The sequence below is a fragment of the Pinus tabuliformis genome, chromosome 7 (genome assembly GCF_031772625.1).
Source record: "Pinus tabuliformis cultivar Carrire ecotype Pingquan chromosome 7, CPIR1, whole genome shotgun sequence".
Taxonomy (NCBI): Eukaryota; Viridiplantae; Streptophyta; class Pinopsida; order Pinales; family Pinaceae; genus Pinus; species Pinus tabuliformis.
Genome location: NC_142293.1, coordinates 1,986,684,198 through 1,986,708,914, shown reverse-complemented (window position 1 = coordinate 1,986,708,914; position 24,717 = coordinate 1,986,684,198). Strand labels below are relative to the sequence as shown.

Below are 24,717 nucleotides of genomic sequence, written 5' to 3'. Positions count from 1 at the left end.
ATTATAGTGTTTTTGGGTAGACTGAATAAATACCTGTACCAAGGAGGTGAACAGTGTCACAATAGAAGGATAACAGGTTCTGGGCTGCGTCGCTGCAAGTTTCTTAACCAAGGGGTGGTCAGAAAGTGCAAACAATTGACTTGGACATTGTTTTGCATGGGAGCATGGGCCGTAGCGTATAACAGTGAAAATGACCCTTGTTTGTTTTATTTAACGAAATTGAGGTTGGCGGGGATTTTTGGATTTATTGGGCAGATGATGCAAGCGGTGATGTGAGATTTTGTTTTTTGTGAAGGTGGTAAGAGGTATGCAATCCCAGTGCTTTTGAGGCTGTATGGTTTTGGACCGAGGGCGAGCGAGCATATGGAATGGACGATGCGTGGCGAAGGTACGAGCGCAAAACTGCCTAGTGATCCTGAGTTAAAGCGTGGTCACCAGGGGGGCGTAATATTAATATTGGTCGTCGGATGAGTGAGGAATGATCGGACGGTGGATGGGGAGCAGGGCATGGCGGTACTTTATTTGTGGCGAGCCCGATGTATTTAATCAATTTTAATCGTATTGGGGTCAATGCGATTTGTTGAGGAGTGGTTAGGCTGTTAATGAATTTCAAATAAAATCATTAATCCCTTTTAAGTATTGTTTATGGTTGTATTCAACCCAGGGGCAAAATATATAAAATATTGGGGATTTATATATAATTAAATAATACGGGAAGGGGAATGTTTCTTCGGGATTTACATAATATGGGTTAAAGGTTAATATGGTATAGAAATGAGACAAAGCACTAAGTAAAACATTTAAGGAGTATATTTAACTTAGGCTAAAGTGAAAGGGGATTTATGTGATATTGTGTATTTTCCTAAGTAAAATGGGTTTTTACTTGGGAAAAACTTTATGAAATGCAATGAATGGTTTGTAGATGATATTAAGTACTTAGGCTTTTAGATCATTGGGCGAGGGTCTGTCCCTCCAAAAGTCAAAGAAATGCTCTGAGCCCCTTTAATTTTCAAAGACCTTAATACTTTAGGGGGAATTAGTGAAATATTTAGGGAAAATATGAAGGGATGTTAATTATTTGACTTTGCCCTGCTTGAGCTACATCAAGTGAAATATCTACCTTATACTTGTGATAAAAGAGAAAATTTAACACATTTAGAGACATTATCCATCACAAGTAATTCTGCAACACCATCTACCTACCCTACCTACTTTAACCTAGCATTTTTTCTTCTTTATTTGGGTGTACTTAGACTAGCAAACCCTTATCAAATCGTCTTTTTCTTTGACATGGCAAGCCTACCTAAGTCTACACTTATTACATCCAAGGGCTCAGATTACACTGTTGAGCTCCTTTTGATTTACTCTACCTATCTACTTATTTGCCAAGATTAAACAATTTGGTCAGATATTTATTCTCTATTCTATAGCATGAAATTGAAATATGAATGAGCCAAGCTTAAACTGTTTGACTATTCATCAATTGTGGCATAAGTAACAAGGTGCACAAAATTGTTTATTACAGAAAATGGAAAAGTAGTGGCATTTAGACTTGCTCACTTTCCTGGTCTATTTTTGTTTGGGGTTCATTTCTTCTCATTTTTTGACCATTTTATTCTTTTTACCCTTTGATTTTTCTTTTAGGGTATACCCTCTTTACATTTTTTGATTTTCTTGATTTTTTTGAAAATATGGAAAAATTTTGCAACAGGAAAAGATATGAACATATTACAAAGCTCATCAAGTCAATCATGAAATATGACACCTATTGGTATAGGAGCATAACAACTTCCACCCCAGATGAAGATAATACTCGTTTGGTAGCTGCAAATAATTTACTTGTGCCTTTTTCATAAGTAACAAATACTGACACTCCCGTAGCTTGAGTCTTATGAAACTCTGGCTGATTTGAAGGCCCTCCTTCCTCTTGAAACACTGATGGGGTCACCTGAGGGCCTTTGAAAACCTCATGTGAAATGAAGGTATCCCAAGAAATATTCAACAAGCTCAGTTGATGCAAAATAACAATTTTGATCAATGAAAAATGATAAATGCTATTAAAATATTGAGGAGGAGGTTTCCTTTGCACCAATGTAGCCATCTTCTCAATATTTCTGCATATGAAATAGGGGAGGTTCATCATCCTCACTCTAGTAAAGTGCAGCAGCAATCTAACATGGTACGTGTACAAGCGGGAAAACCTCTCTTCACAGGTGAAATATTTGATAATGATTTTCATGAGTGGAGCATAAGCATCCTGTAGTTATCTAAAAGGAAAGACCCTACTGATTTGCTTCTGATAACTAGCCTTGACATAAGGCTCATAATACTCTTTGCCCACAAGCTATCCTTTTTTCCACTGTTCACCCACATTTGGAATACCTGTTGCTGCAACTATGGTTTCAGGTGTCAAAGTGAAGGAAACACATGCTATGTTCACCTGGCCATTGTGAAGATGAAGGACAAATAGCCTAGCAAGTCCATGGTGGTATTTCACCCTCTCCACCATCTAACAAAACTGGTAGCAAGACAGATGTTTAAAATATGTTACTGCAAGAGGACAAGCTAGTAACTCTGTGAGTGTAGTGGGCTCCTCCCGAATGTGTTTTCTTCTCTTATGTGGTTTTCTTGCTGCATGAATCTCTTGGGAGGAATCACTCACAGTCTCCTCATCCCTTTCATAAGATGAATCGATTTCCATATTTGCCAATGTATGGTGTAAAATGATGAGTGTGAAGAGATTTTCTTAAGAATAGGTGATTGTAGTTTTCTCCTTTGGGATTTGATGAGTGGACTGAAAATATAAGTGGAAAGGAAGGTTTTTATTCTGACCGTAGGGTTACTAGGGAGTGATAGGGTTTTGGGAATGAAGATGAGGGTTTGGGAATAGTGGGAATTAGGTGTAGGGCTTAGGGTTTGGGGATAGGGGGTAGGATGAATGTCAATGAGAGAGGGAAGGGGAAGAAAATGAATGATGACAGTACACACTTCCAATGAAGGAAATAAAATGGTATGTACAGTGGCAAAGTATGACAGCAGAAAGTTCTCAAAGATAATACCGTTTCAGTAGCCGACCATTGACTAGCCCTCCTAGACAATCTTCCCCATTCATTTCTTTAAGGATAAAAGCATTTTGACCATGATACACATCAATTCTATATGGTCCCTTCCACAGATTCTCGAACTTTCCGTGCTTGCCTTTGTCCTCGTTTCTAGCATCCCACTTGAGCACTATGTCTTCAATCTGAAACTTATTTGACTTTGCCTTCCGATCATATATTTTCTTCATTTTCTCTTGCTGCTTGAAGGTATTCTAGAAAATCTCCTCTCTCATCTGCTGTAAATGGATCATTTGGTTTATCCTTCACTGAGAATGATCCTCCTCGCTGCCAGCTTCCTGTAGAAGTTTTACCACAAGGACCATGAGAGATGTTGGGAATACCATGTCAACACCATATACTAGTTAGAATGGAGAGATGCCAATTGATTTCTTCTGACTTAATCTATCTACCCATAGTGCATTAACAAGCTTCTTGTGCCAGCTCTTTTTGTTTGTTTCCAGCATCTTTTTGATGATGTTAACCAATTATTTATTTGAAGATTTCGCCAATCCATTACCTAGCAGATAGTATGCAGTAGAATGCCCCAAGGTAATTTGATATTTATTACAAAAATAAATCATCTTTTTAGATTTGAAAGTTGCTGCATTATCTATAATCATCTTGTTATGACAACCAAAATGTGACAAAATATTATTTTCGAGAAACTAAATTATTATCGCATCTGTGGCCTGCTGAGTGGGGATTGCCTCAATCCATTTTGTAAAATAATCTGTCGTTGTTAAGATCCACTTATGTTAAGTTGAAGATGTGGGGTGGATCTCTCCAATAAAATCAAGGCCCTGTTAGCACCTAAATGTGCCCTAGGCTGAAGGAAGGAAAAATTCAGGGTAACCACAAATCACACTCAGTCTGGTAGCTAGCCCTACCAGAACAGGAGAGGGCTATCTCCGAGTCATGCTCAGTGAATATATAAGCAAAAACAGTCTGAGATGACTTACAGTGGAATATTGATCTTAGGCTAGTAAGTGAATAAGGATATGAGAAACAACTTTTATGAATGACCAAGCTTTTGGGATGGTATGGGACCAATGGACAGCAATGAATAGAGAATTTATTACAAAGGCAAAGATTATTCCGTGAGGCAAGGTAGGCGGAAAATGTAGCAATTTAGTTTGAGGTAATGCAGAATGAATAGATTGTTGAAGAAAGTGAAAATGGCATAGTTACATGAATCCTTTCAACAGAAGAAAAACACTGAACATGAAATTTTCCCACAAGCAGAGCAATAAAATTGAATTCTACCTAATCTCACTTAGAAAATTTCACTGGATATGAACATGAATTGAATTATGAAACATAACGAAATACATATGAAAACATAAGAGACACATTTGCTACACTCACAACCACAAGAATCTCATGAAACAGAGCCGTTGCCTTTCATTAATTCTTTGTCAAAAATACACAGTGAAGAAACAGAGTTTCTTTCCCACAGTCTCCCAGAAGTTACAAGCCAATCAACCCTTTGCAAATGGTTTACAGACAATATATAGAATGTTCCATGAAGAGATAGAACACCCAAGGGTTGGGGAGTTACTCGAATCATTACAAAATGGAGATGAAGAGCCAACCATCAGCTACAGGTGCAACGCTACAAACATGACATTTGGCTTGCGTGACTGTTTGCCTTCCTTCACCACTTGGATATAAGCCAATTTGGAGAAAAAATACTTTAAATTATGCCTTTGGTGCCAAAAATCCGAAGTGTAGATGAGTGGGCCCACTTGGACAAGTCGCGAACCGAAATTTCGCAAAACGGAAGCAAATTTGGCAATTTTTCTTCTGTGCGCCGTGCTACTTTGGGGCCTATTTTGGGGCACTTGTAGGTGTCCAAAATGTGCCCAAGTGGGCTTGTTGGAAAGCCTGTCCTGTCTACTTTCTAACCAAACTAGAATTTTTGAATTTTGTGCTCATTTTCCCTTCCAAATCTTCATTCGTCCAAGACTATTTCCTGTGTGTCAAAAAAGGGGAAGAGAGGCCATTTTTTGGGTGTTATTGACCTCCTGAAGACTGAGATCTTGCTCAAATTTCTTTTCCGGGCACTAGTAGTCATGATTTTCCATGATGAATCCAAAAATGCAAACCATTACTCATTTGGAGCTCTATAATTTTAGCGCCATGCTAGCACAGGGAGAAAAACCCTGTGTTTTGCCCAAAAATTTGTCATGTGACCAAAAATTCCCCAAATTTCTTGAAATTTGGGGTGGAGGCTCTGTATGGGGTGTAATGATGGGACAAGGAAGCCTTAGCTAAGATTCGAAGCCAATCTTACTCTTTTTCCTCTTTTTCCTTTCTTTTTGCTTTCCTCAATTTCACCTGTCAAGCTCCTTATCCAGGCCCTTGCACTCATATTTCTTGTCTTGTAACGATAAGCCATGTGTCTCAGCAAGGCAAGGTCCTAATCAGCCTTGTCTAATAGCCTCTCCAAGTGCATGTCCATGCTCTCGAGATGGGCCTCCTGATCCTCATTGATCTCTTGCTACAATGATGTGAGCTCAACTCTTCTCCTTTGAGCAGCTTGGCGATGCTCACGAATGTTTTGTAGCTCCATAATCACCTGCTGATCCTCAAGCTGCTTGTTTCTCTGCTCTAGGTACTTCATGTTCCACTTGGCCCTCTCCAAGTCAAGGGATAAGGCCTTAATCACTGATATCTGATACTACCTATGGAGCACTGAAGAAGTCATGGGAGATGAAGTCCTCCCAAGCAATACTCTGCAATCCCAACTGATGATCCACCAAAATTCGGAGAAGAGAAAAGTGATAAACACTGTTGAGCTGTTGTTGAGGGGTCTTTTGCTGCATGAAATTTTTCATCCTCTCTATGTTCCTGCAAATGAAAAATTGGAGGTTCATCATCCGCACCCTGGTAAAGTGCATAAGCAACATGATGTGATAGGCATAAAGGCGAGAAAACCTCCCCTCACAACTGAAGTACTTCATGATCAATTTCATTAGTGGAGCATACTCATCTCTCAAAAATATGAATGGGAAAACTCTCATGAGCTGACTCAAACAACTGGCCTTAATGTAAGGCTCATAATGATGCCTCTCCACCTTCTTCTTCTTATGCCACTGTTCTCCAATGTTTGGTATGCCTGTTGCCACTGATATGGTTTCGGGTGTCAATGTGAAAGTGACCCCAACCAAGATAGACTAATCTCCATGTAGGTGAAGTGCAAAAAGGCGGGGCAACTCATGATGAACTCTGACATTTTCCACCCTTTGACAAAATTAAAGACATGCTAAATGCTGGAAACATGACATAGCAAGAGGGCATGCCTGCAACTCGGTGAGGGTGTTTGGCTCGTCTCTAACATGTTTGCCACTCCACTGATGTCTCCTGGGGGCCTGTTCTCCTGAAGCTGTATCACTGTGGGTTTCCTCCTCATACTCTGATGAAACCTCAGATGCCATGACTGCTATTTTATAAACTGATTTTGGGCTGCCCCTTTGATGATGATGAAAGCTAGGTTGTTTTGATAATCTGCCACCAAGGGGACAATGAAACAAGGGAGTATTAGGAGGGGGATAATATAATGGGAATAGGGGTTATAGGGAGAAATTTGTTTAGGGATATGGGAGGAGTTTGGGTATTTCAATGGGGTAGGGTTTGGGATGTTATGTTGACCAAATAGTGGAGGGATAGGTGATAGGGTTTGCTAGTAATTTAGGGTAGGGATATTAGGAAAAATGAGAAAGGGGGGATAGGAAAAATGGTAGGTGAGGGGAAAATGATGGGTGGAATGGAACCTTGGCACTAACAACCCAGTTTAGCAACCCTAGCCATCATGGTTTTTTGGTGATTTCTTATGGTTAATTTTATTGAATGTGGTTGCATTCAAACATCACTATAAACCACCATATCATTTATAAAACTTGATGAACCAATGATGTCAAAGAGCCTACCTTTTAATTTGATGGGCTTCACAGAAATTTGGAGGTGATTTGGCCTTCTTTCGGTCCTTGGTCTGTGTGCGTCGTGCGCAAAACCCAGTGCGCCATGCCCTAGGTATGTGCCGTGCCTGTGGAAAATTTGAACTGCGGGTAGGCTCTGTGTGCACTGCGCCCCTGAGTATATGTACCGCGCTCCTTCAACTTTCTCCAACTCCCTCAAACACTCACGATGCACACTCACACCTTTTGCAACATTTCTCCAAGGCTTGGATTAGCACAATGCCTTTGATTTTGATGAAAACTTGTATATATAGCCTTGGAAGTGATGGGTTAAATTTTTGCTTCCTTGAAAACCCATTTTTCTAATGTTCTGTTTTGACACTTTTTCACGGACTTTAGAACACACTGATTTTCACTTTCCCTTTGAAATTTTAGCTCAAACGATGACATTTTCGGCACTTTTTGTAGGGTTTGCATGACAGGATGTTCGGCCACGAAACCATGACTGCATCTGAAGAAATCAACTGTAGACCCCTTTTGAAAATTTTGTCACAAATAGCACTGTTTGACTTTTCTTCAAAATAGAGTTTTGAAGAACCGTCGAATTTTATCAATAAGATGATGGAAATCTATGGATCATTAATTTGCAAGAGCATCACTCTAGCCTGCATGGCTTTACTGGACATATTTAAAGACCAAACTAATCAATCCCTAGACCTAATGACCAAAAATGACTTTTGTCCATTAAAGGACCAGACCTTGACTGTTATGGACTTTTGGATTATTTAACACAAAGACATAAGCCAGCAGGAGCCAGACATGAGGGGAAATGACTAGCATTACTTTCTCCGTCAGATCATGGCATGCCCCTAGCGGAATGCAGCTGAATTAATGGAGCGGGACACCTAAAAGTGAAATGCATAAATAGTTTTGATCTCTGATGGAGGGCTGACCAGACCAACTCTAACAGGCCCCACTGCTGAAATGGAGCACTTACTGCAACCGGCTTGAGAGGTAGTGACTGTAATTTTCTCCTTCCCTGAAAAATTTGACATCCACGACAGCTTGTACCAGTTTTATAAATATTAGCAAAGAGGGTAGGCCAATAGTACCTTACTCTCAAAAATTTAATTGCCATCGTCTTCAAAAATAGGTGACCTCCACAATCTCCCTTGTGAAAATCATCCATGACCTGTTTTGCTTCTTCCTCAACCAAAAAATTCAGCAACATACCTCCGGGGTCTTTCCAATACAATGCATTATTCATGATACAAAATTTAGCAGCCTTTAATTTTAGAGTTCTACTTTTCTTTCTAGCCATCCTCGGTGGCAGTGAAAGGTTCTAGAGCACATATACAACATCTGAATACAAAGGAGAATGGATAAAAATTTCAGATACATTAACGAGTGAGTTGTCCTTATCTTCTTCGGACATAGCAGCAATTAAAGTTTATGTCCAAGGCATGCAAATTAGACTCCGCCATCAATTTTGCTAGACCCTACCCCTTTATGAGCTTTGTTGGTTTTATCTCCAAGTCATATTCTAACAAAGTTGCAATCCATTTTCCTCGTCTCCCTTTCGGATCTGTCTGTACCAAAACATATTTGACAGCTATGTTAGGGACATAAGCAAGAATATGAGAATGCAGAATATATACTTGAAAATATTTCAAAGCTTTCACCAAGGCAAGAGCTTTCTTTTCAATAATTTTATACTTTAAGGCTGCATCTCTTATTGTTCTGTTCAAAAAGGCAATTGGCTTCTCAACCTGGTCTCTTTTTTGCATTAAGACCACTGCTATAGTATGCTCTGAAGCGAATGAAAATAAAATGAAATCTTGGGAATAATCCGGGCTGATCAAAATTGGAGATGAAGAAAGAGCTAACTTTACCAAATTGAAAGACTTCATGGCTTCTTTGGTCCAATTTACCACACTATCTTTCTTCAACATGTTTGTGATTTATCTCAAATGTTCAGCTAGATTTTGGCACAAAACGACGTAAGAAGTTCATCTTACCATTGAATGCTTAGATATCCTTTTTACTACGAGGAAAATCAATTTTATGAATAGCTTCCACATGAGCACGATCAATGTGGATTCCCTCCTTGGATATGATGTGACCGAGAAGCTTCCCTTCATCCATGGCAAACAAGCTCTTTTTGGGATTGAGAGATATGCCATACTTTCTACACCGCTGAAAAACAATCTTCAAATGATAAAGATGCTCTTCATCTAAATTGGAAAAAACTGTCAAATCATCAAGATAAAATACTAAAAATACATCTTTCTCATTTGCAAAGGCGATATCCATAGCCTGCTGAAAAGTTGCACCGACATTCTTTAAACCGAATGGCATCTTGGCATAATGGAAAGTTCCCCACGGAGTGGTGAATGCTGTTCTATCTCTGTCATCCTCATTGTTACAGGGAAAAGTGTCTATTTAGAACTGCTCTATCCCACTAAGGTGTGACAACTACCTTAGAAAAAAACAGAGAAAAGCTACTTTTGTATTTCCTTTATGAATTATAGATACCGAGGAATAGAAAGAACCAACCTGTGTCTTGCGCTAATCCTTTGATCTGATCCCTCTCTTCTTTGATAGTCTCCAGCTACCTGCTCACTAGCACGCCCAGCTTCACAAAGTACCTGTAAGATCACAGAAGCATAGCACTATACAAAGACATGGATCTATATTCATAAACAACTTAGGATAAGATTTAAGTTGACCATACAAATGTAACAAGCATCAATGATACAAAAGCATGGAGGAGAACTCAAATAGCTTTTATTGATAAACAAGAAAATATCTAGGAGGAGTCACAACTAGTGGTTCCGACCCAGCATCAACCTCCCAGCAAAGAAGCCCCTCTTCACCTCAAACAAAGCTTAGATCACCCAACAATCTGATGTTTGTCTCTAGAAACCAACAACAATTCCTTACAATATGCAAAATTCCAGCCTTTGGATCTCTGGGCTGAGGGATCCATTTATAGATATCTGTAAGGAGGATGAGTCAGCTTGTGATTTGATTAGTGTATTCTCTTTTTCAGTTCTTGCTTCCACTTGGAGACTGAGGACCTCTTACTCATCCTTGGTCGAATTCAGTGAGGCAAGTGTCACAGGAGAAGATTCTGGAAGCTTCCATTGCCTCTCCACCTCACGGAATGACACTGCCATTTGTCATTTCTCACCCATCGCACCCCACAGAAGGGAGTTTTGAAATGCAACGCACCCTCACAGTGCATTTGGGTGAGATGCAATGCACCTAGCTAGTGGAGCAGCTACAATGATCCTGTTTTGACCAATTTTGAGTAGTTTTTCATGGAGAACTTCTGGGAGAAGCTGTAATCTGTTGACCTTGTTCCTTTAGGGGTTAGAACAACACTTTTAGGGACTTAGGAGCCCTTGGTTTATGGACATTTCATGCTTGGAGTTGTAGGGCACAAAAATGTCTATAACAGTTGCCCCCTAAAGTATGAGGCCGTTAACCTTTTGGTGTCAGGTTAAATGCTTTATTATGAGGATCCAAAGTTCTTTCAATGCTGGGAGGAGACCTATAATAAAATACAATACAATACATTATCTTCATGATATTTTCATGATCTAGCTGAGGCGGGCATTCCCATGCTCAACTTTATAAATTCATTTTCATGTACATAGGACAGACAACCGTCTGAGTGTAGACTGATGATTCTGATAGAGCCATCATCCTTTTGATTGGATGATTATCTGTGCTGCAATGCTGTACATTTAATGTCTTTGTTTCCCTGAATATATATCGCAACCCGGATGGATGAAACTAGATCTGGGGTCTTCAATCTCGTCCGATCTTCACTCGAAGTACAAGTCGATCCATGTAAGAAATGTTCTGAAGTCGAACATGGAAAGACATCGCTTGATTACCAGTCAATGATGTAAACTGTTAACAAGCACGAGAGGAATCACCGATAATGATAATGACCCTCAAGGTACTGCAGTACAATTCATGTGGTGTGAATAAAGGACTTGGCATCGAACACCACACAAAATCTTTTAGTCGAAGGCCATTGATGTAAACCTGTCTGCGGAAGTGAGAAACTTGCCATTGGGGCATGCAAGCTTCAAAGTACTGAATGGGGTGTTCCTAGATCAACTTCTTGGATAATGAGCTGATGTCGACAAGAAGTGATCCGTCACAGGAGGGCCTTAATGAATCCCACATCAATGACATGGAACGGAGCAAATGATTTTGATGGAGGTGAAAATGATCTGGTGATATAAGGTTCAGGGTGGCGGTCATGAAAGAATGGAGTATAATGTATGGTAGTGGGTGAGACACAGGTGACTTCTCTTGAACATATCGGCGACACTGATGTGATGGATTGGTAGCATTAACCCCAAATGTGGATGGTATGACGTGACCATGGTGATGTGACCGGAGAATGAAACAACCCAACCCAACTCGGACACGGAGTGGAAGTTTCATGTTCAAGAGCGACTTGCTACCAACAAAGTTTCTTCGAGTTTCTTGCCAATTTTTCCCCAGTCATTGCTGACCAGTACCTCTTTATTTTTGTCAAGCTTGAGGAGGATAACATATGCTTGTTCTATAATTTTCCCTTCGGGCAAAACCATCGCTATGTTTTAACGAGCCTAGCGATAGTGAAACTTGTTCTCGTCTAAAGACAAGTTGTTGCTATTAATCTTTTTAACGAGTTTAACGACAAAGATAACTCGGTCCTTTTCAATTTTAGAGAGTCTGAAAAGGAACGTAAAGGTAACTCCAAAATTCCTTTTTCGTCATCTAATCTTTTAAGTCCGAAAAAGTATAAAACAATACAGAAGGGATGAATTTTCGATAGTTTTAACGAGCCGAACAAAACAAGCGCTCGATCTTTTTGTGTAATAATCCCTCAGGTCCAAAAAGATTAAAATATAGAGGAGAGATAGCACTTCCTGTCCCTTTAACGAGCTGGAGAGGCCAATGGCTCGGCAATCTTTTCATATTTTACGAGTCAGTTGAAAAGAGCTTAAAGGAGACTCGTATTTTGAGGAACGAGTGATAAAACGGGTAGCAGTTGATTCCAGGTAAGGTTTGGAATTTTCGAATCACGGCAGTGTTACAAGGATGGCTAGTGAAATCACTCATCGCAGCTGTTCGTCAAAATGGGTAAACAATCAGATGGAGGTGAATGATTGGCCAATGAAAAAGTGGAGGTGACGGTGCAAACACGACCAAGGCTTTAATGGCTGAAGTACTACATTCACGATGGTTATTTACCGGGGAATAGTTCATTTTTTAACGAGCTTAAACGTGGGTGGAAACATTTGCTCGTGTCTTATGTTTATTTTTTAACAAGCTTGAACTATGTGCTAAAACTGCTCGATGCGGGTTTATTTTTTAACGAGCTTGAACCTTGCAGTAACACTGCTTGATTAGATGGTCTTGTTTAGATTTTACCATAAATAGTTTTGTCCTTTCAAAGATCGTACTGTATTTTCAACTGCTTCATCAAACCAGTCAGAAATGAACGATATATGCTTGAAAATGAGTTAGAACAATAATATACTACTTTGAACTACATAAAAGTAATCAAAAAGTGTTTTTACCTTCCATTTTACCATTTCATTTGAACTTGGTTTGTTGGAGCTTTGGAGGTGCTTTTCCCCCTCGATTTTCATCAGCTGATTTCGGGAGATTCTGTGGACGATTCTCGGTGCCGTCTGGACCAGGTAGGAGCTAAACCTGAGCTCTTTCATTTCATGGTTTCCATTTTGAATTTTGAGCTTGATTCCTAGCTTTTCTGAGTCCCTGGGGTTTAAAGAACTCGTTCTGCCATCAGCGCACCCTCAGTGTATCGAAAACTGCATTGAATGTTGGCCTGTCTAAAGGCTATCTAACATTCAACGCACCTAGAACACTGCTGCAGGTGCGTTGGGCACAAAAAGGGAATTTGATGCACAATTTTCAATGGAAATTTTGCCTGTTTCTTACCAAACTCAGGATCTAACTCCTCTCTTGTTTGTTTTTCAGAGATCTTTGGAGTAAGATGACCATTACATGGCAAGAATGTGAGCATGAAGAAGAGGATATGGTTGCCCTACATGATCCAGTTACAGTGAGTGCGCTGCGGAACTGTGGCTTGCTGAAGTTCTTCCGCATTTCTAGCATGAGACAACAGATCAACTTACTGCAGTATTTGCTCGATGCTTGGGATCCTATCAATCAGGTTTTCCAGATCAGGGGCAAATCTATCCCTTTGACTGTAGTAGACATCTAATTCTTGACTGGCTTGTCGAGGCGGGGTGCCCCCATCTCTTTGTCAGGTTCGGCCCGAGGAGGTGACTCTGTGAGAGATTATGTCCGCCGGTACTGCAAAGAAGGATCTCAGCCGAGTAAAGACGGCAAGATCATCATCCGTGATGTCACTGACAGGTCCCTCAGGACTATTCTGTTTACTTTTGGTAGGACGGCCGGTGGTGTGGCTCTTCATGTAGCCAACCGATCTTACATGCAGCATGACTTGGAATGCCTCCAACCGAAGGTGGTCAACTGGTGCGACGCAATACTTCTTGTGATGAAAGAACAGTTGACCAAGATAAAGAGTGGGAGGTTGAAGAACTTTGGGTATGGTTCTATTTTGACCGCCTTTGCCTTGGAGAAGATACCACTGATGCAGCCGCAGTACATTGCACTCGATTTACCTTATCCTACTGAACCACGTATGCAGAGATGGGTTGACCATATGTCTAGGCATGCTGGCCAGTCTCAGATTTCATTTTCTGATACCTTCTTCAGGTGGTTTGATCGTCAGGAGATGGTTTATTCTGAGTATCCATAAGCTGGCATGGACTTTCGGGGTGATCCAGATTTAGTACTGCAGGATGGCGAGCAGTGGGGCGCCATTGGTAAAATCTTTGACCATATTCATGTTTATCGTTTTTTGTTTATAATGTCCTTGTGCTTTATTCTATCAAGACTTTAATCAAACTCATGTGTACCTGCAGATGTTGGTCCTGTTCGTCCAGTAGTTCACCTGAGAGTACCAGCTGCTGACCCAGCAAGAGAGGCCATCGGAAGGGCTATTCTTCATGACCTCGATGTGGCCAAGACTCTCATAGCATTACAGGAGCAGGTTGAGGGCCTCACTCTCGGTATTCCAGATGTGAGGACTGATGAGCTACCTTTGCGGTTACAGCAGCATACTACTGGTGTGCCCAGACGATGGACTCGTCTCTTACGCATGGTCACACAGGCTGTGACTTGCTATCACGAGCATCATTAGACTAGGGTGCCCCCTAGCATTTTTAGTTTTTGGGTCAGTTGACCGATTTTGTCTTGGTTACAGAACATTATGTGTAAACCATAAACAGTTATATATATTTTTGATTTTCGGAGTTTTATTTTGGTTAACCTACATGATCCACATGCAAACATCGATGGTGTGTTTCTTTTTATAAATGTTGCAAATGTGTATCTAACACATAGTTTACTAATGAGTCAGTTAATGTGTTTAAGTTTCTGGAAATATGTTGATATTGAATAAAATCAAATTGTCTTTCCAAAATCTTAACCCTTAGGAACATGCGATAAATAGCTGGGTTTCGGACGGAATATATACCATTGAGTTGTAGTATTACGAGTTGTGAGTCTAGCCTGACAATTAGTCGGCATATACCATGTGTGATGGCATCAGAGAGAAGTTCTATCAACGCGCTATATTCAGCGATGTTATTCGTTGATCGACCAATACATACACCTCTGAAATTTACTAACTCGCCGCTTGGATCAAAAATGGCCTAGGCTGCGGAGGATAGGTTCCGCGAACTACGACTCGCTCCGTTGGCATATCCAACACATGACTCCAATAGGTTTGACATCTGCAACAAATGTAAAAAGTGGATTACTTGACCAAAATAAACACTTTAGCGAAAAAAAAAAACATAACAAAAGCACACAGGTTACCATTACGCATAGTAACGTTTGAGGTACAACCCATTACGAGGTTGTGCTAGTGGAATTCTGTCATAATCCATTAACATGTAGGCTCCTTTTGCTAACACTCGTTTAACAATATAGAGGCCCATCCATAAAGACTTAAATTTACCCGCTCCCAATTTATCGGATTCTTGGTCATAAAGCAAGACCAAGTCACCTTCTGAGAAGACACGGGGTTTGACATTTTTGTCGAACTGCACCTTGAATCGTTTCCTTCTGAAGTTACGGGGAGGAGATCAATTGCGAGTTTGAGAGACGAGATTTCACACTGGATTGGTAAGACTGCTTCTAGGCCATATACTAGTTGGAAAGGTGTGAACCCGGTTGCATTCCTTACTGATGTTCGGTAAGCCCACAAAGCTGAGTACAGGATTAGGTGCCATCTTCTTTTGTGAACTCCAATCATCCTTTGCAGCATGCGTTTGAGGACCTTGTTGATTGCTTCAACTTGTCCGTTGGCTTGCGGATAATATGGAGTAGAGCTGTCGTGAGACAACCCTAGTTTGGCAACTAATTCGACCATCATGTGATTGCGAAAATGTGATCCATGATCTGTGACTATAGGCTGCGGCACGCCGAATCTGGCGACTACATGATTGAGAAAGAAGAGGGCAGCCATTTCACTAGTATTATCTAATGTAGGCATCGCCTTGGCCCATTTGGTAAAATAGTCAACTGTGACTATGATGTACCCATGCCCCCCGGTCGAGGTGAGGTTACATGTCATGAAATCAATGCCCCATTTGGCGAATGGCCCAACAGAAACTATTGGTTGCAGAGGTGCGGGCGGTCTTCTGGTTTTGCTATCGAAAATTTGACAAGCATGGCAACTTCTGATTGCGTTTATGCAATCTTTGAACATTGTTGGCCAGAAGTATCCTGCTCGTAAGATTTTTTGTGTCGTAGCATATCCAGATTGATGCCCCCTACACATGCCTAAATGACAATCATTCAGGACTTTTGCGGCCTCCTCATGGGTGAGGCACCTTCTCAAAACTGTATCGATACCACGACGGTAAAGTGTATCACCGACGATCATGTAGTCTTTTGCTTGGTATCGAATACGTTTTTGTTCGGAGTGGGAAGTGTTTGGCCTGTATTTTTGGTTTTGGAGATAAATGATTATATCCCCATACCACTCATTGCTTGCAGATATTAGAAACAAACTTTCATCCACGATTGTTTCTTCCGATGTTTCATCGTTGGACGACGATGGGAGATCGCACCATAATTCTGCGAAAACTAGAGCTTTCTTTGACTTGGATTTTACAAATTCCAGATCAAACTCTTTTAGGATTGTTATCCATTTTGAGTATTTGCCCCCAAGCAACTGTCGCGACAATATATAAGTCATGGGGTTGCAATCTGACAGAATGGTAGTTTTCCGAAAGAGGACTTAGTGTCGAAATCTCTGTATCGCTTGAACAGTTGCGAGTGCTAGCTTTTCAACATAAGAATGTTTTCTTTCTGTATCATTTAAGTAAAAACTTAAATGATATATAGGATGTTCAATTCCATCGACTTCTTGAACCAAAACCATTGCGATGGTCGTATCCGCTGCAGCCAGATACTGGTTAAAATCTTTTTGATAATCAAGAGTGTACATTAATGATGCTTTCATTAGGGAATCTTTTAAAGCATCAAAGGAAGCTTGCGCAACCTGATCCCAGAAAAAGGGTACTTCCTTTTTCAAAAGACGTGTATAACCTTTAGCAAGTTTGGCGTAATTTGGAATGAACCTCCTCAGAAAGTTTGCTTTCCCTTGGAGTTTCTGAATCTAAAGCAAATTCGAAGGTGGAGGAAAATTTATGATTGCGTAGACCTTACATGGGTCGCGACGAATCCCATCCTTTGAGACTACAAAGCCAAGTAAACGACCAGAACTGATGCAAAATACACATTTGTGTGGATTGAGTCGTATCTTGTAGTGTTGGCAACGTAGAAATATCGCTCTTAAATGCTGCGGGTGATCAGTCCGCTTTCGCGAATGAGCTGGAAGGTCATCGATGTATGGTTGAATGATGTTTTTGATGTCATGGAAGGCATAATTCATTGCCCTCTGAAACGTCGCCCCTGCGTTCTTTAAACCAAAGGGTAATTTTCGATATGCGAATGTTCCCCACAGACAAATAAATGTAGTCTTTGACTGGTCCTGTGGGTGGATATTTATTTGATTATACCTAGAGAATCCATCCATGAATGAAAAGATTTCGCATCCGGCACATTCATCAATTATCTGGTCAATGAAGGGTGTAGGGTAGTTGTCTTTTGGACAAGCTTGATTTACATCCCTATAATCGACGCACACTCTAATTGTTCCTTGTTTTTCATAACAGGGACAATATTCGATACCCAATCGGTTAGAGAAACCGGGTATATGAAACCAACATGGAGAAGTTTTTCAACTTCTGCCTTAATGGCAGCAGCTTTCTTGGGGTGCACCTGCCGTAGCCGTTGTCGTACTGGTTTGACATCTTGATACATCTTAATTTTGTGTTCAACAATACTCGAGTCAATGCTTGGCATTTCATCATATGACCAAGCAAAGACATCTCTGAATTCGCGAAAACGAGAGTTATATATCTCTAGTTCTGAAGGAGAATAACATTTGCCGACATAAATATCCTCTACAACATCTGTTTTGGTCGAGATATTTATGGTGATAGTCTCTTCAATATTGGACAAGTTTCGCTTAGAATCCACCGTGTTTACAGTATTTGATAGGAATTCAAAAACTGAAGGATGATATAGGTCATCTTGATTATCTTCTCCACAATCCGGAAGAAGGGAACGATGGTGGGAATCATTCCATGGTGTCCCTTAAATTACCATAGATTGGACAATTCCTTCGTCGTTGACATGCACTCACGACCAAGGATCTGAAGGGGAACCATATTCTCTAGACCTATCTATCCAAACGGTTGATGAGTGTTGATTTGGGTTTGCCTCCCATGCTAAGAACATTGATTGCTACAATATTTACGTTGGGCTTGGGGGAAAAACCACTGCATTATACATGTCAATATCATTTTATGAGATCTTTTTAGAAGATATCATGTTGCAGGTTCCTATCGACGCTACTTCTGCCAGATTGATTGGAGGTGGAAGAGCGAAAGTTCCCATTATTATAGGATCTTTTAGTAGGCCTACTCCGATATTCTAAAGCGAGTGGGGGCTTCCATGGATCATGGGAATGCTTCCAGTAACTTGAGAACTATTGGGGAGGAAGTTTTGTTGATCGACGATTGTAATCCCTCCTTGAAAGGGAAATGCAATCTTTCTAAAATAGGTCGACACAACAGCTGCCATGGCATATATCCATGGTCTTCCTAGTAGGATGTTGTAATCAAGATTCCCATCGATGACTTCAACATCTATTTCTACCGTTTTCCCTCCTAGTTCAACTTTCAAGTTACTTAGGATACCATATGGGGTATATGTCCTTCCATCGAATGCTTTTAATGTCGTCGAAGATCGCGACAAGGTTGGAGATCCTAAAGTTTTCCAGCAACTCATCGACATAATGCATGTAGATGCCCCCTCATTAATAATCGTTCGATGAACAGTTTTGTTGAGGGCTTTCACTTGAACAAGGAAAGCTAGTTGAGCTGGCAATTGAGGATCGTATCCTTTATGGTCGAAGGATACTAGATTGGAATCCTTTGGGTCTATCCCACCAATGGCTGATAATAAAGCCTGCCTTTGGGATGGGCAATTTTGTAGTACTTCAAGAGTTGACATAGCGGATGGCGATTGGGCCAAATCTTCCACTATATTATAATGCTGTGCCGCTCTAGCGCGGGGATTAAATGTCGACTTGTGTACTACTCCCTTTGGCGGTTTTATCATCAATTCAGGTGTTATCACAAAATCAGTACTAAGGGCTGCAACCAAGTAAGATTTTATGTAACTCTTTCAACCAGACTTTAGACTAGGAATTAGCCTTCCTAGTCAGAGAGGGCTCTCTCACAGACTTTTGATAGAAATCAATCACTAAAACAGATGGCGCTGCAAAACTGCTAACGAATTTATGCGCTGCGAAAACACCCTGTCCTTAAGCTAGGATAAAAAATTTTAGCAACAGAATTTTTAGTGATAACAGTGGCTCCACTTGGGATAGTGTGCCCTTGTGGTGCACTAAGAACTCGCAGGTCCAGTGCTTTATCCATTTGTGACAAACATAAATTTTCTTGACAAGCATGACTGTAGGAGAAAGAAAACTACTTCTACTGAAAAATGCTCAGTTGACCTTGAGCTTATTTGTATCTACCTACCTACCTAACAATTTCAACTTCTTTCTGCTCAATCAATATGAAATTTCCAATGTAGCCAATCCTCTATTTTATCTGACATTTGAGTCCTTTGACCGCATCGGAGTTCAGAGCTAATATGATAGTCTGATGACCGCTGCCACTGAATTTGCCTCTGATCTTCTTTGAAAAAATGAAATACTGGAGAGTAAAACTCTTCCATGTAATCAGCTACAGGATCCCAGAATACATGACCAGCTTGTTTTTCCTTGTAACTTTCCAGCTGTGCAAACTGATCTTCAACCACAGTGTTCAGTTCCTCAATCGTGAAAGAGAAAGGAACCAGCATAGTCTCCTTGCGTTCTGCCATAGAAAACTTCTGAGAATAATGATCATGATCATGAAAACTGTATGCCTGAATTTGTCCTTCTAAACCTTCAATTTCTTTTTCAAGGTCTTCAGCAAATTCATCCAAAAATCTCATCCTATCCTCTGCCTTGCAGTCAAAAGATTTTAGATATGAGGATAATGACAAAGAAAAAGATTCATTTGTTTCTTCTTTACTATGATCATCATTCCATTGTTTGAAACCTTTAACTGAGGGGAAGTCTGTCACCAACTCTGACCTATCTATCCATTCCTCCAAGAATATAAGCCATAAGTCTTGAAATGACTTAACGGATTTGATAGGAAAACTTTCAATCCATTGTTTGCATTTCCCTTGAAGTGAATCATAAAATAACCTTATGCAAACATCCTCATGTTTAACCCTAAGAAGCTCTGAAAATTGACAGAAATCTGTGATATGCTTCAGAGTTAAACTCAAATCTTCTCCATTAAATTTGGGACCATTCCTTAGAAAATATGCATCCTTGGGAAAATGATTTGGGAAACCATGAATTCCTGAGAAATCTATGCATGCATACCTTGAACTAAGAATGGCAGCTTCTGGGTCCTTCATAACTCCAGTGGAATCACCATGAATGTATAAACCTTGAATTCTTCAACAATGGAGTCGCCAAGGTAGTTTTGCAGCCTCGAAAATCATTTTGAACTCCTGCTACCTTCAGAAATCCAATCTTCAAATTTCGGGAATGAGTAATCATCAGGCTCCCGGCAGACGCACCAAAATGTTATCACAAAATCAGTACTAAGGGCTGCTACCTAGCAAGATCTCATGTAACTATTTCAACCAGACTTTAGACTAAGGATTAGCCTCCTTAGTCAGAGAGGGCTCTCTCACTGATTTTTTATAGGAAATATTAACAAGAAAAGATGGCTAACTCTTCAAACAGTTTATGAAAACAAGCTGGTTGGACAAATATCAAATTAGTCTTCATTGGGCTATGGAGTCTCACACATTCAGTAAACAAAAGCACAGTCATTTCATGGAAGTCAAGGCTCTTTACATCAGATGTTCAAACATACTTTACAATAAACCACAGCTTGCCAAGCATACAGGAAGTCAGAGCATTAAACATGAATTCTGAGTGATTATGCTGTAACAAGGCTGTAAAAGAACACTAAGAGAATAAACCACCATTACATTTGAACAATATGATCTATTGAGAATCTTGAGAAGAAACAACAGCTGTTTTTCTATTACTGTAATAAGTCTTTTACATCAGCCAAAATAAAACTCTGTTTTTCATAAGTCTCCAACCCCTATTACATCCTAATCTGATCCCTTTATAGGAATCTATTCCTCTCTCTCTAGAATGGGCTCGAAGGCCCTATTAACTACTCCTACATGCTATTTAACTAATTCATTAATTACAAACATGTTGAGCTGTAATTACACAAAATCCTAATCAAACTAAAACACTAATTCCATTCTCCTCGTATGCTTGATTCTTCTTGGATCCTTGACAGCTGTCCTCCTTCAGTTAGGCTGAGATGGCTGAGCTAAAGATGCAAGGAACGCTCACTTTGGATGCTTGAAAGCGCTGATGGCTCATTAATTGACCAAAAGATGTGCTCTATTTTAACGGTCTCTGTCTCCCAACATTCTCCGAAAGTGTAGCAGCACGTTCCCAAATCTTTTAATAATCCCAGGTATGGAATGCTGCCATGTTTCTGATGTGCTGAAGGTGGTATTGATAGACAGGTGTTTCTCTTCCTCAACTCCCGCTCACAGTATCACAATAGCTGCTCTGCGCTTAAAATCATCACCTACAGCAGTTTCGTAGCGCGCTACGAAACTGCTGTGTGATTTTTAAAAAACACAGTCTACTTCCCTGCCTTTAAAAAGTCACTATGCCTAATTGATGCTTTGGACAAGGTTATGAGAACAACCTGTAAATGAGCATGGTTAATAGCCTCAAACAAGGCTGTAGAATATAACAAAGGGTACAATGTCTTCAAATTGCAATATTGGCGCTGATGAAGTTGGACATTTCAACCTCATCCAAGCAGTTAACATTCCACTATAAAAACCACCAATGTATCTGTTCCACTTGAGCCTCTACACTGATTATCCTCCGTTCTACAGATGAATGTGATATTCCATTCGTAGCTTGCAATGGTTTCCTTGTCGGAGAGGGTGAATAGTCCAGCTTTCCAGTTTGTTTGAGTTTTCCATTCTCATACCATTTAGCCCAGCTAAGGCCTTCGACTTACTGTGCACAATAGCAAGACGATGTCGTGCTCCTTCTTCAAACTGTGTATATGAAGATTTCTGTTAACATTATCATGATCCTCTTCAAGGCCATCACAGACTAATATATTGCTCACTGTATACAAAATAGCCCTCTCCAACTCCAAAAATCATCTTCACCTGAAACTGTAATATGGATTTGAATGAAAAAATCATAACTAGCGCAGAAAGGAAATCATTCAAAGAGTATATTCTGGTCACCACTATTTGGCAAAGTGCTCCAATTTCACTAACATAAATTGCACAGCCTCTGACAACTCGAGCAGCACCATGGTATTCATTTGCTGGATGTAAGTCATGAAACATATCCCAATCTGGTTGTATGAATTCTCCAAGAACAAGGTATTGTAAGCAACAGAGGAAATATATGCCTGAATTATAACTGCTGTTTGCTTCGCACTGTAAAGCCCGTCAATATTGTGGCACATATGAACAATACAACCATTATCAGGAAAATTGTGAACAATTGAAGCTTCTAATGCCTGATGATATTGCCTTGTAATAGACACACGACCCTCATGACCATCACCTAAAGTTTCAATGATATTTTGAACATCAACTTTAATACCATCAACACCAGCCGATGCCAAATAGCTATGTAACTCATTGCAGAAATTGTAAACCTTCTTCGAATGAACAAGGCCTAATCCATAAACTGAAAAACTATTCAAAACAACATCTGGTTGATTGCCCAAAATTCCAGGACACTGGACAAGATAAGCGAGGGAGGAATCATAATACTCCATTCCAGCTGCAGCTGGTTTGACCCCACCCCAGTAACCAGCAAGGGCATGCCACACATAGACATATTTCACGTTGTGGTGCTCCTTTGCTTCTTTCATAACATGTCTGAGCTATGTGTGGCATGCCCTTGCTGGTTACTGGGGTGGGGTCAAACCAGCTGCAGCTGGAATGGAGTATTATGATTCCTCCCTCGCTTATCTTGTCCAGTGTCCTGGAATTTTGGGCAATCAACCAGATGTTGTTTTGAATAGTTTTTCAGTTTATGGATTAGGCCTTGTTCATTCGAAGAAGGTTTACAATTTCTGCAATGAGTTACATAGCTATTTGGCATCGGCTGGTGTTGATGGTATTAAAGTTGATGTTCAAAATATCATTGAAACTTTAGGTGATGGTCATGAGGGTCGTGTGTCTATTACAAGGCAATATCATCAAGCATTAGAAGCTTCAATTGTTCGCAATTTTCCTGATAATGGCTGTATTGTTCATATGTGCCACAATATTGACGGGCTTTACAGTGCGAAGCAAACAACAGTTATAATTCAGGCATATATTTCCTCTGTTGCTTACAATACCTTGTTCTTGGAGAATTCATACAACCAGATTGGGATATGTTTCATGACTTACATCCAGCAAATGAATACCATGGTGCTGCTCGAGTTGTCAGAGGCTGTGCAATTTATGTCAGTGAAATTGGAGCACTTTGCCAAATAGTGGTGACCGGAATATACTCTTTGAATGATTTCCTTTCTGCGCTAGTTATGATTTTTTCATTCAAATCCATATTACAGTTTCAGGTGAAGATGATTTTTGGAGTTGGAGAGGGCTATTTTGTATACAGTGAGCAATATATTAGTCTGTGATGGCCTTGAAGAGGATCATGATAATGTTAACAGAAATCTTCATATACATAGTTTGAAGAAGGAGCACGACATCGTCTTGCTATTGTGCACAGTAAGTCGAAGGCCTTAGCTGGGCTAAATGGTATGAGAATGGAAAACTCAAACAAACTGGAAAGCTGGACTATTCACCCTCTCCGACAAGGAAACCATTGCAAGCTACGAATGGAATATCACATTCATCTGTAGAACGGAGGATAATCAGTGTAGAGGCTCAAGTGGAACAGATACATTGGTGGTTTTTATAGTGGAATGTTAACTGCTTGGATGAGGTTGAAATGTCCAACTTCATCAGCGCCAATATTGCAATTTGAAGACATTGTACCCTCTGTTATATCCTACAGCCTTGTTTGAGGCTATTAACCATGCTCATTTACAGGTTGTTCTCATAACCTTGTCCAAAGCATCAATTAGGCATAGTGACTTTTTAAAGGCAGGGAAGTAGACTGTGTTTTTTAAAAATCACACAGCAGTTTCGTAGCGCGCTACGAAACTGCTGTAGGTGATGATTTTAAGCGCAGAGCAGCTATTGTGATACTGTGAGCGGGAGTTGAGGAAGAGAAACACCTGTCTATCAATACCACCTTCAGCACATCAGAAACATGGCAGCATTCCATACCTGGGATTATTAAAAGATTTGGGAACGTGCTGCTACACTTTCGGAGAATGTTGGGAGACAGAGACCGTTAAAATAGAGCACATCTTTTGGTCAATTAATGAGCCATCAGTGCTTTCAAGCATCCAAAGTGAGCGTTCCTTGCATCTTTAGCTCAGCCATCTCAGCCTAACTGAAGGAGGACAGCTGTCAAGGATCCAAGAAGAATCAAGCATACGAGGAGAATGGAATTAGTGTTTTAGTTTGATTAGGATTTTGTGTAATTACAGCTCAACATGTTTGTAATTAATGAATTAGTTAAATAGCATGTAGGAGTAGTTAATAGGGCCTTCGAGCCCATTCTAGAGAGAGAGGAATAGATTCCTATAAAGGGATCAGATTAGGATGTAATAGGGGTTGGAGACTTATGAAAAACAGAGTTTTATTTTGGCTGATGTAAAAGACTTATTACAGTAATAGAAAAACAACTGTTGTTTCTTCTCAAGATTCTCAATAGATCATATTGTTCAAATGTAATGGTGGTTTATTCTCTTAGTGTTCTTTTACAGCCTTGTTAC

General features: G+C 40.2%; 2 pseudogenes; one reads left to right on the top strand and one right to left on the bottom strand.

Moving 5' to 3' along the window:
- Nucleotides 1-22,107: 22,107 nt before the first annotated feature.
- Nucleotides 22,108-22,746, bottom strand: LOC149256437 (putative galactinol--sucrose galactosyltransferase 2 pseudogene; annotated as a pseudogene).
- A 70-nt stretch (nt 22,747-22,816) lies between these two features.
- Nucleotides 22,817-23,359, top strand: LOC149256436 (putative galactinol--sucrose galactosyltransferase 2 pseudogene; annotated as a pseudogene).
- The last annotated feature ends 1,358 nt before the right edge of the window (nt 23,360-24,717 follow it).